The 19293-nt window shown below is 39.7% G+C and overlaps 1 protein-coding gene across 2 annotated transcripts in view; it reads right to left on the reverse strand.

The window, feature by feature from the left end:
• The window catches only part of Kcnq5 (potassium voltage-gated channel subfamily Q member 5), a 557693-nt gene that overhangs the window by 241604 nt on the left and 296796 nt on the right, over nucleotides 1-19293 (reverse strand). The window lies entirely within an intron of this gene.

Here is a 19293-nt window from a genome sequence, read left to right on the forward strand (position 1 = left end):
TTTTCCCATTTAATCATAAAATCGAGAGAACCAGCCAATAAATAACTGTTCCTGTTTATCTCCCTGCTCATCTTCTATGGGAGTAAATATAAAAAATAATCGCATCCCCTCTCCTGGAGTGGCCTCTTGGGTGCATCATATACAGAGAGGCTTAGCAGAATTGGCATGCAATCAATCCATGCAGTTTCGATATGATTGTATATGCAATTTATATATATATGTATATATGATTGATGCAGCTTAGATCTGATTGTATAGGTTTAGATAAGCTTCAAATAAACAAGATCCGATGAATATTTCCTGAGAGAGGGAGAGGATGTGTGAAGAATTCACTGTGGAGGACTCATGGAGCTCCTCACAGGAGAAGTAAGGATCAAGTTGGAAATGCATAGTATTGAAATCATGTTCTGACATGTGGATGCTCAGTGGGGACCCATCTGCAGCTTGATAAAATAGTCTAGTTTGATTGAGTTAGGTAGGATTTAGAATAGGACTACCATTAAAATTTTAAGAAACTTTGGAAGAGCTGCACTTCTTCTTTGAACTCAGAGCCAAGGCATCATTTATATGTCCCCAGAGCAATGGTAGAATGTATCCCCCAGGGAGAAAGCTGAACTAGAGTCACAGATGAGAAACATAGCATTTAGCTATGTGGATCTGAAGTTTTCACTCTGTGGACTCCTTCTGTCTTGTTTGTCGTGGTCTTCTGGGAGCCTAGCCAGTTGTGTCTCTGAAGGTCTGGGTTCTAAAGGACCAAAGAACCATGAATCAACCTTTCTTTCTCAGCCCAGATTCCACCCACTTTCCAAACAGTAGAGCAAACTCTGTGATGCTTAGTGAACACCAAACTGATAATATTGGATGTGTTTTCCTGATATGTCAAGATTTTTACCTTAAAATACAAATGCAAATGCCAAACATTGTGTAAGGGTGCTAAAGAGATTTTGGATATTTTAAATATTGTATGTATCTAGAGAGCACAGAATGTGCTCTAGGTTCTAGAAACAGTATCACTAGGGTTAGCATGATTTAAACACTTATTTTTAAAATAACCATTCAGTGTTTTGAACTATTAACCAATACCGTGTATGTTTCTTCAGAATAGTAGAGCAAGTTTTGGTTTATATGCTGACTTTCACTCATTCAACTGCAAGCTTCTTGAGGACAAGGATGGCGCCTTACTTTTTATGGTTCCTGGAGGCATAGTATTGCTGTGTAGGAATTTCCCCTGAGACAAAACTGTCTATTTGGAGCAAGTGTTAACAGTAAGGATGTTAAAAGGGAGGTGAAATAACAGGGTGTTCTAAGGAGAGGTGAAACATTCCATCGGCCTGGGAAGCTCTTTAAGTTCAAAAGGACTCCATAGCCTTAGGAATTCCTTGTAACTGACCAGATTCACCAGGCTCTTCCTTCTCTGTGTATATACCAACTGTTCCCAGCTCTCAGGAGTGGTCACCCATGCTAGGGAAGAATTCAAAGATGAAGCTCGCTTGAGTCATTTCTGCTCCTGTAATCTCTCATATATAACAACTCATCCTTGTGAGTTACCCTAATAAAATTCATTGGTTCATAAGTTGGATTTTGGTGATATTATTTGGTCTGTCGTTGGTTCCCTGTCTTGAATGAGTCTGTTCAGATTGAAGGAATGGTGTCATCCCAGTATGAATAGCATAAAACTTGTCCTTCTTAAATATGTGATCCTCTGTTAGCGAATTTATGTTATTGTGCAACATTAACTATGATCTCAGTTGACATAATTTCCATCAAGTCAATCAGAAATCATATCATTTGCCTTCATGTAAATAATTTCATGAAATCATGTAAATGATTTCAGCCCTACTTGATTTTGAAGCCTTGGTGTCTCAGGAAATTTTTGGCAACGGGGGGGGGTTACTCAAAATTTTATAAACGAATATCCTAAAAATACAATAATTGAATATTAGGACTGCAGCAGAATTTTCTGCTCATGAAATTTAATTGTTTGTGTGTGATGTGCTCACTCAGCATCATTCAATTTCACCAGGAAACCTGTGGAGGTCAGGTTAGCATATGCTTTCTGAAATGGTAAGGTAGACCAGGACAGCGTGAAATGCAGGCAACCATTTCCTGCTGACTCGTGAATAGTACATTTGTTCTGTTTAACTGTTAAGTCAGTTTAACTCAATTATAGTCGGATTAAGGTGATAAAATACAAAGAAAATGTGAGCCCTACGTAAATATATGTGAAGTCAGAACACAGAATCAAGTAAAAACATATTCCATTGAAGGTATATGTGTAGTGGATATGTGTGTAGGTTATGCAGAGGTTTGTGGAGATCAGAGGTTGACCTTGATCCCTTCTCATTTCCTTTCTATCAAACAACACAATATTCTTATTTTAAAATGAGGTTCACAGGGGTTCTGGAGAGATGGCTCAGCAGATAAGAGCACTGGCTGCACTTGTAGAGGACCTGGGTTAAGCTCCCAGCGCACAAAATAATAGCTCGCAAGCATCTATAACTCTAGCTCCAGGGGTCTGATTCTTGCCTATTCTTTCCTCTTGTTACCAAGGATGCACATGGTGTGCAGTCAAGCATGCAGGCAAAATACCTATATAGATATATTTTTGTAAATGGGTGTAACCCAGGGTGTAAATTTGTATGTAACCCAGGCTTACATAAAAATTAATAACATAGTAACAAAAAAATTCCATAGTTTTATAAATGAGAATTTTTCCTAGTTGTTTGAGAAATTTGAGAGCATTTAGTTTCCTAAGGACCCCACTGTGTGGTTATCTGTCTGTCTGTCTGTCTTTCTGTCTGTCTGTTTAATCATCCTTCATTTAGAACAAGGATGAAGTGTATACTATTAGGTATAACAAAGTGGTAGGAGCGAATCTTTACTAAAAGAGGCACAAGAGAAAAAGCTAACCTTTTACTAAATCATTCTTTAACTTTATTTATTTTGATACATTATATGGTCATTTGATTTGATGGTAGAAATAGGCATAGTTTCCCTTTAAAATCATGATTCTTGTTTGCTCAATCATATAAGTTTCTTGCCCTGTCTCTGGGTGAATTCTAGCTCGTGGAAGCAAAGGATGTGATAGTTTCTTTAGTGGAATGAGCTTCAATTGGCAGCTCAATTTGTACTGTATTTACAGAACATCACCCAGTACCTTCAAGTCCTGTTCCCTGTGTATGTCCCAAACTTGAGGGGAGAGTGATCGGTGAAGAATGTCAGTCTCTGTGTACCATAAGTGATAATTCTACTTTATGGAGTATTAGTTATAAATTACTGCAATAAAGCTATTTTCTTTATAATCCTAGTATGCATGCACACCTTATCAATATGAATTGTTTTTATGAGCAAGCTGTTATTTTCCTGTCCTCAGCTCCCTTAGGACTTTTACAAGCTGAGTTGCAGTTTCAGCTGCTGTTCTAAAACAATTATGCAAAATACACAGATGAAACTACTTGGAAATTACAGACACCAACATCACATGAACAAGCATACATTCATCGGATGCTAATGTGAGATTCAGACAGAAGATTTGGAAATTAGAAGCCATCAAGTTCAAAAATAAAGAAGCTATGGATGAAACAGAAGGACACATACGTACTTAGGTGGCAAAAAAAAAATAAAGGAGGGGAGCTAGAAACTGTTGACAAGGGCCAAGAATTATTTGGTACATAGTTCATATTTTTATGAGCTAAGTAGGTTTATCAATTAAAAATCAGATAAGAAGCCAGGCAGTGGTGGTGCACGCAGACGCAGGCAGATTTCTGAGTTTGAGGCCAGCCTGGTCTACAAAGTAAGTTCTAGGACAGCCTAGTAGAGTTCTAGGACAGAGAAACCCTGTCTCTAAAAAACCAAAAAAAAAAAAAAATCAGATAAGAGGATAGGGTTGTAGCTTGGTAATATACAACACATGCTTAGTATACATTCTAGTTTGAACTATGTTTCTCTGAAAAGATACTCTGATCAAAAACAGTTTGAGGAGGACAGAATTTCATCTTACACTTCCAGGGTACAGTCTATTGTGAAGGATGTCAGGGCAGGAACGTAAACAGGAACTTTCACAGAATCAAGGGAGAAATCTGTTTGCTGGCTCACTCTCTGTTCCACCCACAAGTTTGTGCCTAACTAGACTTCTTACAGAGTTCAGAATCACCTGTCTGGGGTCATCCTGCAGACAGTGGTCTAGGCTCTCTAATATAGATTAGCAATTATGATAATGCCTGAAAGACATGCCCCTACCTAATCTGATCTAGACAATTCTTCTATTAAGGTTTTCTTCCTTACTGACTCTATGTTGTATCAAGTTGATATTAATGTTATCATGGACAGTATTTTGGGCAGAAATGAATTCAATTCCCATTACTCTAAAAAATGGGGTATGTAAATCTATATCAATTTTTCTAATTAATTATAAAATGCCAAATGCATCATTTTGCCAGGGTTATAATTTCAGTTGTAAGAGGTTGAAAATATGATTGATTTATAACTAAGTTCAACACATTGCATGTAACTTATTTTTAAGACAACATCTAATTTTGAATTTTCTTTCTTACTTTATTTTGGAAAACATCTCATGTGAATTTTCATTAAAGTTTGTCCAACTTTTCATTAATTTTTCTCAGAAAGTTTCCAATGAATACCCAGGATAAATCAGATGAGCTCTTTGGACCCACGGGACCTACTGATCATGAGATGTTCAGTGAAACAAATGGGATTAAGGACAGGGAAAAGTAGCTGCTAAGGGGGTCATTTTAGGGGAGATGATCCAGGAAAGCTTCTAATGGTCAAGAATCTCCACAGTGACCTGACTGGAGGAGATGGAGCTAAGAAAAGCAAAGTATGAAGGGCCTTCCGCATGATTAATATCTACAGAAGCCCCATCAGGTTCAGTGCACATGAGGAGGAGAGAGATTAAGGAGGCAGGGGATTAGTAAGGGAGAGAGGCACGTATCGATAGAAAGTGAGGGAACAATCAGGAATGAGAGCATGCATTTTCACAGGACATGATAAGGAGCTGAGACCTTAAATTCAAAGGAAGGTCAAGCTAGATTAAGACAAAATGGAGCCACAGTCTGGACTATTTATGTTTCTAGAGTGACTTTGGATATTGTTTGGAGAAAGAATGATGAGGAATGTAATGGTTTGGATATAAGAGTTCTTCAAGGTTTACGTGTTTGAACACTTTGCCCCTAGACTGGTTGGGGAGGTTGTGACACCTTTGAGAGGCAGAGACTAGCTGTAGGAAGAAATCTTGACCTTTATCGCTTGCCATTCTTCTAATACTGCCTCTGCCTCCTGGTCACCCGAGATGTGAGGAAGTTATCACACGGTCCTGCCGCCATTCCTTCCACGCTGTGGACTATACTCTCAAAGCATGAACTGACACGGACCTTTCCTCCCTTTACTGGCTTCTAGCTGGATATTCGATCACAGTAATAGGAAAAGTCGCTAATACACAGGGCAAGCTGAAGAAGCCGTATGCTATCTGTACAATCCAAGTACAGGGAAAGAGTGTGTGTGATAACTAGGGAAAGTGGCAAGATAATGGTGTTAGAGAAAAAGCAGACGGAAAGTACTTTAGAAAGAGATGACAGTATTTGCTGATTGAGTTGGGAAGATGGGAAATAAAGAGTTCAGAGGTTGCGATGACTGTATTCACTAGAAGCAACTGAGTGGAAAGAGCCAATTGCTGACTTGGGAATTTTAGAAAAAGTGTATTTGAAATGCAGTAAGAGACATTTGGGACATGCTGTTTCAACAGTTCTTACACAAGTAACTAGAAGTAACACACATTCCACTACCCAGAAAGATCAAGTCCATGAGTACAAACAGGGATATTATCAGTACAAACATGAGATGTGAAAGACAGAGGCAAAGCATCAAGTGAGACTATTTAGGGACAGTGTGAAAATAAATCCAATGCTGCATCCTGGGTCAATCTGAAGCTTATAAGTAGGTTAGACAGAAGTTTACAAGGAGTTGGAGAAGCCTCCTAGCACCAGGGGAGAAAAGAACATGGATCCTTTGAATACAAGAGGGAAGCATGAAGGAGACTGAAGGTAAGGCAAATGTATAATCCTGGCATTCAAGACACTGATGCAGAATCACAAGTTTGAGGACAGGCTGGGCTACATAACTTCGACAGTGTGAGCAGGGAAGAGGAGGAGCTGTCACTGTACAGATTTTGAATTTGACCAAAGCAGGAGCCAAGTTCAGTGAAGAGCAGTTAAGAAAAGGAAGAGCAGCCCTTTGCAAAGCTTTGTTTATGAAAAAGACAAGAGGATGAGGCCTCAGCAGAATGGAGGTGGGTCAATAAGACCCACCAGACCTTTGCCAAGGCTGAGGAGATTGGTGCAGTCACAAGCAAACAGCCACTCATGAAAAAAAAGACTCAGTGCAGCTGCACCTACTTGTTGGGATATCTGCTTGCAGGAGAGCACTGAGAGTGATTGGCATTTAAAGAGAGGCCAGCTAGTGTGGGTGTGAGAATTCCTCAGATGGGACTTTAGTTTTTCGAGCAGGAGATTGACGATATAAGGGTTCACTCAGGGCTGGGGTTTTGATAAAGCTGGCAGTGACAGAGAGAACGTCCATGTAATTTACACTAGATACAAAGAGAAAATGAGCACAGGAGGGAGATGAAGGGGAAAGTATCGCAATCACTGGATTGGAGGTTCTATTGAGCTCAAGACTTCATGGGACTGAGAGAGTACCAAAGTACACTGGACAAGAGGAGAAATATGATTCTAAAGAATCAAGTGTGCGAAGTTAATATGGCGGTTGGTTGACGGAGTGAAAGGAAAGAGTTGAGTCATGGAGATGATGAAAAGCCAGACAGAAGAAGAGTTTGTGATAAGGTGAAGATCTAGGGTCCTTCTTCAGAGCATCACCTCTTTTAAGTGTTTATGGAATGTCTAAGAGAGAATTTGTACGTTAGGTAGTTCCTGAAAAGGTATACTACTAGTTCTCTAAAGGATGCATCCCTGATGCTGAAAAAGCATTTGACAAAATTCAGCATCCTTTCATGCTTAAAGTCTTGGAAAGAACAGGAATTCAAGGCCCATACCTAAATATAGTAAAAGCAATATACAGCAAACCGGTAGCCAGCATCAAACTAAATGGGGAGAAACTTGAAGCAATCCCACTAAAATCAGGGACAAGACAGGGCTGCCCCCTTTCTCCTTATCTTTTCAATATTGTACTTGAGGTACTAGCTCGGGCAATTAGACAACATAAGGAGGTCAAAGGGATACAAATTGGAAAGGAAGAAGTCAAACTATCATTATTTGCAGATGATATGATAGTCTACCTAAGTGACCCAAAAAACTCCACTAGAGAATTTCTACAGCTGATAAACAACTTCAGCAGAGTGGCAGGCTATAAAATCAACTCAAGCAAATCAGTAGCCTTCCTATACTCAAAGGATAAGCAGGCTGAGAAAGAAAATAGGGAAATAACACCCTTCACAATAGCCACAAACAGTATAAAGTACCTTGGGGTGACTCTTACCAAACATGTGAAAGATCTGTATGACAAGAACTTCAAGACTCTGAAGAAGGAAATAGAAGAAGACCTCAAAAAATGGAAAAACCTCCAATGCTCATGGATTGTCAGGATTAATATAGTTAAAATGGCCATTTTGCCAAAAGCAACATACAGATTCAATGCAATACCCATCAAAATCCCAACTCAATTCTTCATAGAGTTAGAAAGAGCAATTCTTAAATTCATCTGGAATAACAAAAAACCCAGAATAGCTAAAACTATTCTCAACAACAAAAGAAATTCTGGGGGAATCAGTATCCCTGACCTCAAGCAATATTACCGAGCAATAGTGTTAAAAACTGCATGGTATTGGTACAGTGACAGGCAGGCAGATCAATGGAACAGGATTGAAGACCCAGAAATGAACCCACACACCTATGGCCACTTGATCCTCAACAAAGGGTCTGAAAACATCCAATGGAAAAAAAGATAGCCTTTTCAACAAATGGTGCTGGTTCAACTGGAGGTCAGCATGCAGAAGAATGCGAATTGATTCATCCTTGTCTCCTTGTACTAAGCTCAACTCCAAATGGATCAAGGACCTCCACATAAAGCCAGACACTCTGAAGTTAATAGAAAAGAACCTGGGGAAGACCCTTGAGGACATCAGTGCAGGGGGAAAGTTCCTGAACAGAACACCAATAGCACATGTTCTAAGATCAAGAATTGACAAATAGGACCTCATAAAATTACAAAGTTTCTGTAAAGCAAAGGACACCATCAAAAGAACAAATTGGCAAACAACAAATTGGGAAAAGATCTTCACCAACCCTACATCAGATAGAGGGCTAATATCCAATATATACAAAGAACTCAAGAAGTTAGACCCCAGAAAACCAAATAAACCTATTAAAAATGGGGTACAGAGTTAAACAAAAAATTCTCACCTGAAGAACTTCGGATGGCTGAGAAGCATCTTAAAAAATGCTCAACTTCATTAGTCATTAGGGAAATACAAATCAAAACAACCCTGAGATTTCACCTGACACCAGACAAAATGACTAAGATTAAAAACTCAGGAGACAGCAAGTGTTGGCGAGGATGTGGAGAAAGAGGAACACTCCTCCACTGCTGGTGGGGTTGCAAATTGGTACAACCACTCTGGAAATCAGTCTGGCGATTCCTCAGAAAACTGGGCACGTCACTTCCAAAAGATCCTGCTATACTGCTCCTGGGCATATACCCAGAGGATTCCCTTGCATTTAATATGTTCATAGTAGCCCTCTTTATAATAGCCAGAAGCTGGGAAGAACCCAGGTATCCCTCAACAGAAGAATGGATGCAAAAAATGTGGTATATATACACAGTGGAGTACTATTCAGCCATTAGAAACAATCAATTCATGAAATTTTTAGGCAAATGGATGGAGCTGGAGAACATCATACTAAGTGAGGTAACCCAGTCTCAAAAGTTCAGTCATGGTATGCACTCACTAATAAGTGGATATTAGCCTGGAAAATTGGAATACCCAAAACATAATCCACGCATCAAATGAGGTACAAGAAGAACGGAGGAGTGGTTCCTAGTTCTGGAAAGACTCAGTGTAGCAGTATAAGGCAAAACCAGAACAGGGAAGTGGGAAGGGGTAGGTGGGAGAACAGGGGGAGGGAAGGGGGCTTATGTGACTTTCGGGGAGTGGGGACCAGAAAAGGGGAAATCATTTGAAATGTAAATAAAAATATATCGAATAAAAAATAAATTAATAAAAAAAGGAATGAGCCAAAAAAACAAATGGATGCATCCCTGAAGAAAACTGACTTTCCCTCCCTAGCAGTCATCCTCTGCTGAGAGTTCAGTCCCTATTAGGAAGGAATATATAAATGCCACTGCTTTAAAGAAAATACAGAAAATGTGGTACATTACACAATGGAGTCCTACTCAGCTACTGAAAAACAATGAATTCATGAAATTTTTAGGCAAGTGGATGGAAGTAGAAAATATCATCCTGAGTGAGGTAACCCAGTCATACACATGGTATGCACTCACTGACAAGTGGATATTAGACCAGAAGCTAGGAATACCCAAGATATTATTCACAAACCATATGATGCTCAAGAAGAAGGAAGACCAAAGTTTGGATACTTCTGTCCTTCTTAGAAGGGGGAACAAAGTACCCATGGGAGGAGGTGCAGAGACAAAGTGTGAAACAGAGACTGAAGAAAAGGCCATCCAGAGACTGACCCACCTGGGGATCCATCCCATATACAGAGTCACCAAATCCAGACATTATTGTGCATGCCAACACACGCTTGCTGACAGGAGCCTGATTTAGCTGTTTCCAGAGAGGCCGCCACTGCCTGACAAATACATAAGGGGAGGCTCCCAGCCAACCATTGGACTGAGCACAGGGTCCCCAGTGGAGGAGCTAGAGAAAGGACCCAAGGAGCTGAAGGGGTTTTCAGTCCCATAGGAGAAACAATACGAACCAACAAGTACCCCCAGATCTCCCAGGGACTAAATCACCAACCAAAAAGTACACATGAGGGACCCATTTCTCTAGCTGCATATGTAGAAGAGGATGGCCTTGTTGGATGTCAAAGGGACGAGAGGCCCTTGGACCTGAGAAGGCTTGATGACCCAGTATTGGGGAATGCCAGGACAGGGAAGTGTGAGTAGGTGGGTTAGTGAGCAGGGGAAAGGGGAATAGGGTAGTGGGTTTTGGGAAGGGAAACAAGGAAAGGGGATAATATTTGATATGTAAATAAAATATCTAATAAAAAAGAAAAAAAGAGAAAATAACAGGTTGAAATGAAGGGAAACCAATTTATTTGTACATTGTATTTTTAAAGTGCAGTAGTTATTTTTATACTCTCAAGACATAGGAAGACATAATCATCACCGTATTAGAGCTAATTTGAAATAATCTAGTAGAATTAAGTCCTGCTGAAGGATGCCAGGAAATCATTAATTGGCACTCACAATACATACTGATCTAACTCAAGGTGATCAGAAGCAATGAAGAAATATCCAGGAAGAGGAGCGTTTCCTTCGACACCTGCCCTCCCTCCACCATTATTAGCAAGAAGTCGTGGTCACTCTGTAAGAACTACAGACAGAATTCTGCCGGAAGCAAAGGCATAAACCATCACCACCTGACTGACTCTGAGCTGAGGCTCAGAGGTAAAACACCCTGAGGAGTAACAGAGCATCAAGCCATGGCTTCCTCTGATGCTTGTCTTAGCCATTCTTCTATTGGGGAAAAGACACAATGACCAAGGCAAGTCTTATAAAAGAAAACATTTAGTTGGGATCTAGTTATAGTTTCAGAGTGTTAGCCTAAAGTGTATGTCATGATGACATGCACGGGGTCACTCCTTGTGCTGAAGCTGCAGACTTACCCACAGGCTTGCAAGCCAGTGAGTGAGTGAGTGAGCAGGGGAGAGAATCTAGTATGAACCTTATGAAACCTTAAAGCCCACCCCCAGTGACACATTTTCTCCAACAAGGCCACACCCACTCCAACAAGGCCACACCCACTCCAAGGCCACACTTCCCAATCTTCCTATCTTTCTCAAATAGTGCTATTCAATTCTTTTTTAAAAATATTTTTATTTTCTATATTCTTTTTTTACATTCCAAATGATTTTCTCTTTCCTAGAAAGAGAAAATCCCCCTCCCCATATATCCCAGAAACCTTCTTCTCTCCACCCATTCTCCAATCACCTCTCTCCTTTTTCTCTGTCTTGATACTCCCCTCCAAAGCTAGATCAATCCTTTCCAGGATCAGGACCTTCTCCATACTTCTTCATGGGAGTCATTTGTTATGCGATTTGTGCCTTGGGTATTCAGAGCTTCTGGGCTAATTAATATCCACTTATCAGAGATTGCATTCCATGTGTATTCTTTTGTGATTGGGTTACCTCACTTAGGATGATATTTTCCAGATCAAACCATTTGCCTAAAAATTTTGTGAATTCATTGTTTCTAATTGCAGAGTAGTATTCCATTGTGCAAATATACCACATTTTCTGTATCAATTCCTCCATTGAGGGGCATCTGGGTTCTTTCCAGCTTCTGACTATTATAAATAAGGCTGCTATGAACATAATGGAGCATGTGTCTTTATTGCATGCCGGGGAATCCTTTGGGTATATGCCCAGGAGTGGTATAGCAGGGTCCTCCAGAAGTGTCATGTCCAGTTTTCTGAGGAAATGCCAGACTGATTTCCAAAGTGGAAACCACCTTACAGCCCCACCAGCAGTGGAGGAGTGTTCCTCTTTCTCCACATCCTTGCCAACACCTGCTGTCTCCTGAGTTTTTGACCTTAGCCATTCTGACTGGTGTAAGGTGAAATCTCAGGGTTGTTTTGATTTGCATTTCCCTAATGACTAATGATGTTGAGCACTTCTTAAGGTGCCTCTAGGCCATCTGAATTTCTTCAGGTGAAAATTCTTTGTTTAGATCTGTGCCCCATTTTTTAATAGAGTTATTTGGCTCCCTGGGGTCTAACTTCTTGAGTTCTTTGTATATATTGGATATTAGCCCTCTATCAGATGTAGGGTTGGTGAATATCCTTTCCAATTTGATGGTTGCCTTTTTGTCCTTTTAACAGTGTCCTTTGCCTTACAGAAACTTTTTAATTTTATGAGGTCCCATTTGTCAATTCTTGATCTTAGAGCATAAGTTATTGGTGTTCTGTTCAGGAACTTTTCCCCTGTGCCCATGTCCTCAAGGGTCCTCCCCAGTTTCTTTTCTATTAGTTTCAGTGTGTCTGGTTTTACATGGAGGTCCTTGATCCACTTGGAGTGAAGTTTAGTACATGGAGATAAGAATGGATCAATTCACATTCTTCTGCATGCTGACCTCCAATTGAACCAGCACCATTGTTTGAAAAGGCTATCTTTTTTCCACTGGATGTTTTTGGCTCCTTTGTCAAAGATCAAGTAACCATAGGTATATGGATTCATTTCTGGATCTTCAATTCTATTCCATTGGTCCACTTGTCTGTCACTGTGCCAATACCATGCAGTTTTTAACACTATTGCTCTGTAGTATTGCTTGAAGTCAGGGATACTGATTCCCCCAGAATTTCTTTTGTTGTTGAGAATAGTTTTAGCTATCCTGGGTTTTTTTGTTATTCCAGATGAATTTTAGAATTGCTTTTTCTAACTCTGTGAAGAACTCAGTTGGGATTTTGATGGGGATTGCATTGAATATGTATATTGCTTTTGTCAAGATGGCCATTTTAACTATATTAATCCTGCAAATCCATGAGCATGGAAGATTTTTTTTTTCATTTTCTGAGGTCTTCTTCAATTTCCTTCTTCAGAGACCTGAAGTTCTTGTCGTATAGATCTTTCACTTGTTTGGTTAGACTCACACCAAGATACTTCATATTGTTTGTGGCTATTGTGAAGGGTGTCATTTCCCTAACTTCTTTCTCAGCCTGCTTATCCTTTGAGTATAGGAAGGCAACTGATTTGCTTGAGTTGATTTTATAACCTGCCACTTTGCTGAAGTTGTTTATCAGCTGTAGGAGTTCTTTGGTGGAGTTTTTTGGGTCACGTAAGTATACTATCATGTCATCTGCAAAAAGTGATAATTTTACTTCTTCCTTTCCAATTTGTATCCCCAAAACTCAGGAGACAGCAGGTATTGGTGAGCATGTGAAGAAAGAGGAACGCTCCTTCACTGCTGGTGGGATTGTAAGATGGTACAACCACTATGGAAATCAGTCTGGCGGTTCCTAAGAAAACTGGACATGACACTTCCGGAGGACCCTGCTATACCTCTCCTGGGTATATACCCAAAGAATTCCCCAGCATGCAATACGGACACATGCTCCACTATGTTCATAGCAGCCTTATTTATAATAGCCAGAAGCTGGAAAGGACCCAGATATCCCTCAATGGAGGAATGGATACAGAAAATGTGGTATATATACACAATGGAGTACTATTCAGCAATTAAAAACAATGAATTCATGAATTTTTTAGGCAAATGGATGGAACTGGAAAATATCATCCTAAGCGAGGTAGCACAATCACAAAATAATACACATGGAATGCAATCATTGAGAAGTAGATATTAATTAACCCTGAAGCTCTGAATACTGAAGATACAATTAGCATATCAAATGATTCCCATGAAGAAGGAAGAAGAGGGCCCTAATCCAGGAAAGGCTTGATCCAGCATTGTAGCTGAGTACCAGGACAGAGAAAAGGGAGGGGGAAAGATAGGAGAATGGATGGAGAGAAGAGGACTTATGGGGCATATGGTGAGGAGGGAACTGGGAAAGGGGAAAACTTTTGGATTGTAAACAAAGAATATAATATATCTATATCTATATAGATATAGATATATTAAAAAAAAACATTTCCAGGAATCTTCAAGACAGTTTTAGAGCAGAAGGAAAAGCAGAAAAGTTGCTAATCATACAAACAAAACACACGGACTATGAGTTCCTTGAAGCAAAAGGAACACAAACCTGATTTAGAAGAAACCTTCCAGGAGGCTGGAGAGATGGCTCAGTGGTTAAGAGATCTGGCTGCTCTTCCAGAGGTCCTGAGTTCAATTCTCAGCAACCACATGGTGGCTCACAACCATCTGCCATGGGGTCTGATGCCCTTTTCTGGTATGTCAGTGACAGTGTGCACATATATATAAAATAAACAAATCATTAAAAAAAAGATACCCTCCAACTTTATAATATATGTAATTTATGCTAACAAGGTATAGATATTCTTTACCATGGCTGAATATCATGTGGGAGAGGGCATACAAGTATCATCATTGCCAGGGTTCTGAAATTTTAAAATGTCATTATCATTATCAGTATCATATACAAGTGTTGTAAAAGACCAAAAGAGTGAAAAAAGAAAAAACAGATTTTTCTTACTGTATTTATTATTTCTTTTATTTTTGTGATTATAATACTATATTATTCTTTCTTCACTCTGTTCACTCCAAACCCTCCTCTATACTTTCTTTTTCTCTTTCAAGTTCATTTTTCATCAATTGTTCTTTCATAGATATACACATATATTCCTAAATAAAGTCGGCTTAGTCTGTATGATGTTACTTGTAAAGTGAGAACTAGGTAAGCATATATATTTATTATGTATATTATTACATATAATTTCATTATATATAATTATATACATAATTTTAATTATAATTAAAATTTTATTCTTATTATGTGATGCATGTGTATAACATTTTTCTTTTTTCTTCCTTCTTCTTTCTTTCCTTTTTCTTTTTTTCTCCTAAGCCAATTGTTTCATTTAATTTAAATACCATTGTAATTTAAATAGCATGTCTTTTCTACCTTTAGCAGAGGTGCTCTCTTTCTGTCTCTGCCTCTCTCATTAGACAATGGCCTTTGGAGAGAACTGTGCTCAGTGTTTTCATTACTAAGGACATATAATCTCTCTCTTCAGCTGTGCCAAGTGCTGAGGATTGCAGAAGCTTGCTGAGAGACCTGTGCCTGGCTTTAGGGGCAGGGAATTTGCACGGTTCTTTTTACATTTTTACGATCTGCCTTTCTCCTATCAGCCTTAAGTCTATAGACTCTGCCCTTGGTCTTGGATGTACAGATTGTCTAGAGAAGGTTCTACGGGTGCAGAGAGTATAATCATCATTGTCAGTGTTTTGGAAGCCAAGTGGGAGAGGGTTTAGTCAAGCCGTGCCTTCTTTTCCTCATCTGCCTGCTTTCAGTCTGGCTTACCTCATGTCCCGCACAGGGGACCACAGCTTAGAAACTGTTTTGATGGTTCTCTGGAGAGGGTACCTTCTTTTTATTAGCTTTTGGGAGGTCCAGGTACTTGGTTATGGAAAGTTTGGGATGGAAAATGAGGGAGTTTAACTGCCTCTTTAACAAATCTACACGAAACATTCTGCTAGAACCTCTGTTTACTTTCCCATCCGTGGCCACCAGTTCTAAGTCTCTTGATGCATAACATAAATCTGTTTGTCCTTGGCTTTCCCAGCTGCTGACTTAGGATTTAACTTTCGAGGTTCTGCTAAGTCAGTTGCCATTTGTTCACATGCTTTCCAGGGTTGATGTTTTGTGTTCCCTTTTATTTCTTGTGTCCTGGTGATTTAAGATCTTAAAAATACCATTGTCATTTTATTTGGTCTCAGATGGGGATCTGAGATTCAAGCAAGTGTTTCTATAGCCATATTTAAGAAGACACCATGAAGTTTTATTATTAACAAAAGTGACTCAAGGAGTATTTAAGAAAATACGTGTTTTCAGATAAGGTGAGTATGAAAATTCAACTGATAGTAACTTTTATCACACCAAACTACACTAAAGATCAATGGATTGAAGACTAATATATTGCAGATGAATATACTCCAGATTCAGGCTGAAAAACTGGTATAATAAAAGTAATCCGTAGTAATCTTTATGTTAGTCTAGGGAGCAGGTGATGTCCCGAGTGTGTCATGTCGAGGATCTCAATGCCTCAGCCCCATGGGAATGGCAAAGCCCTCTTCATACACAAAAAGAATATTAATAGCATATGCATGTCTACCATAGCTTTCTCCCAGTGAATGTTGATGGCTTGAAGATGATTCCTCTATAGAGATAGTTCCTACTGAAATTAGCTAAACCTGTCCCCTCGATCCAGGTATATATAAGAGGCCTGCCGCCTTGTACATCAGTATGTAATAACTTCATCTCCTTGTTCAGCTATATGCAAATAACCCCGGCCCTCTCTTCACCTGTATGTAATAAGCATACGAAGCTCCTGGGGTTGGGTAGGGCCTCTCCATCCTAGCTCTTCTGCACATGCATCTGTTTGTCTTATTTGGTCTTTTTTCATTCCCTTGCTGCCCCAGCTAGGCCAGTCACAGAAACCATGTGGGATGCACAGTTAGTCTACGAAGTCATGTTTTTCATCATAGCATTTACATATATACATGTCATACTCTGGTTGAGTTTGTCTCTCGCCCTGCTTCTTCCTCCATGGCTGTCTTTTCTCTGTCTTGTACCCTTGGTTACCCTAAATGGTCCTCCTTACTGTTTCATATAGCATGTATTCTACTAATCTTTCATAAAATAATTGGAAATATAAACTTTAGTTTTAATAGAAGATGAGTTCTACTATTTTAAAATGGTTATACAAATTATCTCCCCAGATATAAACTTTACAGGCTAATTAGTATGGACCATAAAAGACATTAAGGTGGACAGTCATTTTATTTCTATCTGATTATATGACAGCACAGGTCAATTAAACTTCAAAATGCCACAGTCAACAACAACCTAACTGCCTACAGACGGCACATGCTAGCAACCTAATATGAACTTAATATCCCTGTTACATATATCAGTATGACTAATGATAGGAAAAGCACGCTCAGTGAATCCCAGGTGTCTTTTCTAATATACCCCAATATGGGGCAATGCAACACAACAGGTTTAACTTCAACACAATCCAAGAGTTGATTCATCCATTAATTTATTGCCTTCAATCACTTCCACAGCTGGTGTGGATATTTGTTGGGTTTCAAATGAACAGAGGCCAAAGTACCCTGAATTAATTAACTTAGGAAAGCAATTAATGTAAGCAACATATGCAAGAATATGCAAGACTGTTATCATGTAATAGCACATATGGTTAATGAACATTCATATAAATTAGATCTGTTTAACCTTCTTGCAAGGTGCATTAGCACAGGTCTTTTTTTTTTCTTTTTTTTTGTAAACTGTCCATATGTCTAATAGCTGCATTATATTAATGTCCACTAAATCATCCAAAAGCCTTCTTGTTTATTGCTTGGTTAACAGTAAGCATGCTTTACATGTTCCGTGTGTATTCAAGATGATTAACAAATCAAGATTGCCTACTATGCCCAGAAGCCAAAGGAAAGTTCATAATGTATTTTTTATTTGAAGCAAAATGTTTCCTTCTAAGTTTCACTCCCTCCCTGCCAGTTGCTCCTCGTAGATGGCTTTGCTTTATGAACATATTTCAGCAAGTTTGTTGATGACATTTTCTTGTCATTCACTATGTTATGAAAGAACGAACTGGTAAATATCAAAAGTGGCAAGTATGTGTTAACTTTCCTTTTTACATAAGGAACTCTGATCAACTTGATAACATCAATTTATATATTATTTTTGAACATTACTTCTTTAAAAATGATTTAAGAATATTTTAAAATGATCATTCATAGAATGGGATAAATATAAATGTGGGCAGGCATAGTGGCACTTGCCTTTAATTCCAATGCTTAGGATGCACAGGGAGAGGTAGAGGAGGCAGAGGTAGAGGAGGCAGAGAGGCAGAGAGGAAGAGAGGCAGAGGCAGAGAGGCAGAGAGGCAGAGGTGGAGAGGTGGCGAGGTGATGAGGTGGAAAGGAAAAGGGCAGAGGAGGAGGTAGGGGCAGGTTGATCTCTGCAAGTTCAAGGCCAACAGAACTACAAAGTATTACCCTATCTCAACAAACAAAGAAACAAAGAAACAATAAAGAACAATAATGTACCATAAGAGGAGGAAAGAGGACAATAGTTATTGGTTACTATGACTCAATGTCAAATTTCACACAAAAATATCTTGTAACCAGACAAAAGCCAGCAACATTACATGAGTTTCAGGTTAACAGAAAGCACCCAGCATGTCCCTATCCTTGGTGTTTCCTGTCACAGGACTGTGTCTGTCATCATCTACCAATGTTTTCAACATATTCATTGCTTTTAATTGTCAATGATCATACTTAAAATTTATATTTTTCTTAAGTCATCTTGCATACACGGACATTGGGTGTGCATTTTTTTTTTTTTTTTTTGGTTTTTCGAGACAGGGTTTCTCTGTGTAGCCCTGGCTGTCCTGGAACTCACTCTGTAGACCAGGCTGGCCTCGAACTCAGAAATCCGCCTGCCTCTGCCTCCAAAGTGCTGGGATTAAAGGCGTGCGCCACCACTGCCCGGCGGGTGTGCATGTTTTAAGTGTGTGTGTGTGTGTGCATGAGAAATTGAGAGGGGAAAGAGAGAGAGCACGAGAGTGAGAGCAAGAGAAGAGAGAGAGAGAGAGAGAGAGAGAGAGAGAGAGAGAGAGAGAGAGAGAGAGAGAGAACAGGGATGTGTGTGTAAGTGCGCACATGCATGCAGCAGTGAAATGAAATGAAAACCTCTGATCTCTGATGTTGCTCCTTCCTTTTTACTATATTTGGGATAGGGTCTTGGTTGTTTGCTACTGCAAACATGTCTCCTCCCCCCACAACCAAGCTGGCTGGCAGCTCCCAACTCTTCCAATGGCTACCTCTGGCCTTTGTTCCTGTGAACAATAGGCTCCTCACCTCCACTACCAACACCGCCCCCAAGGCAGTTTTCACCTGACTCGCCAGTCTGAAGGCAGGCAACCGGCTGAGACCTGGAGCCAAGAGAATTCACAGGCCTGCCTTTGAAGTGACCGACTTCTGGGAGGGGTGGTCAATCCCCCAAATACTATATAACTGGCCTTAAAAATATTAAAATCAGTCTTGACTGGAATTATCGCCTTGACTCATGTCTCTTCCGCCTCCCCCTTCCTGTAACCTCAAAATTCTCTTAACAGGTAACCCGGTTCACATGTAGCTGCGGGCAGACTACACAAACAGCAGGTCACATGGCCGACAGATTTCCAAAGATTCTCTTATCCTACTGTAAGAACATGGGGACTGCACATGTACCACCACACCTGGTTTTATGTACAGTCTTGGGATTCAAACTCAGGTTCCCACACTGGCACAACAAGCACTTTTCCTACTGAATTATCTCACAGCCAAAAATGAACATTTTGAAAGTTTCAGATATTTCAT

The sequence above is a fragment of the Apodemus sylvaticus genome, chromosome 9 (assembly GCF_947179515.1).
Source record: "Apodemus sylvaticus chromosome 9, mApoSyl1.1, whole genome shotgun sequence".
Classification (NCBI taxonomy): Eukaryota; Metazoa; Chordata; class Mammalia; order Rodentia; family Muridae; genus Apodemus; species Apodemus sylvaticus.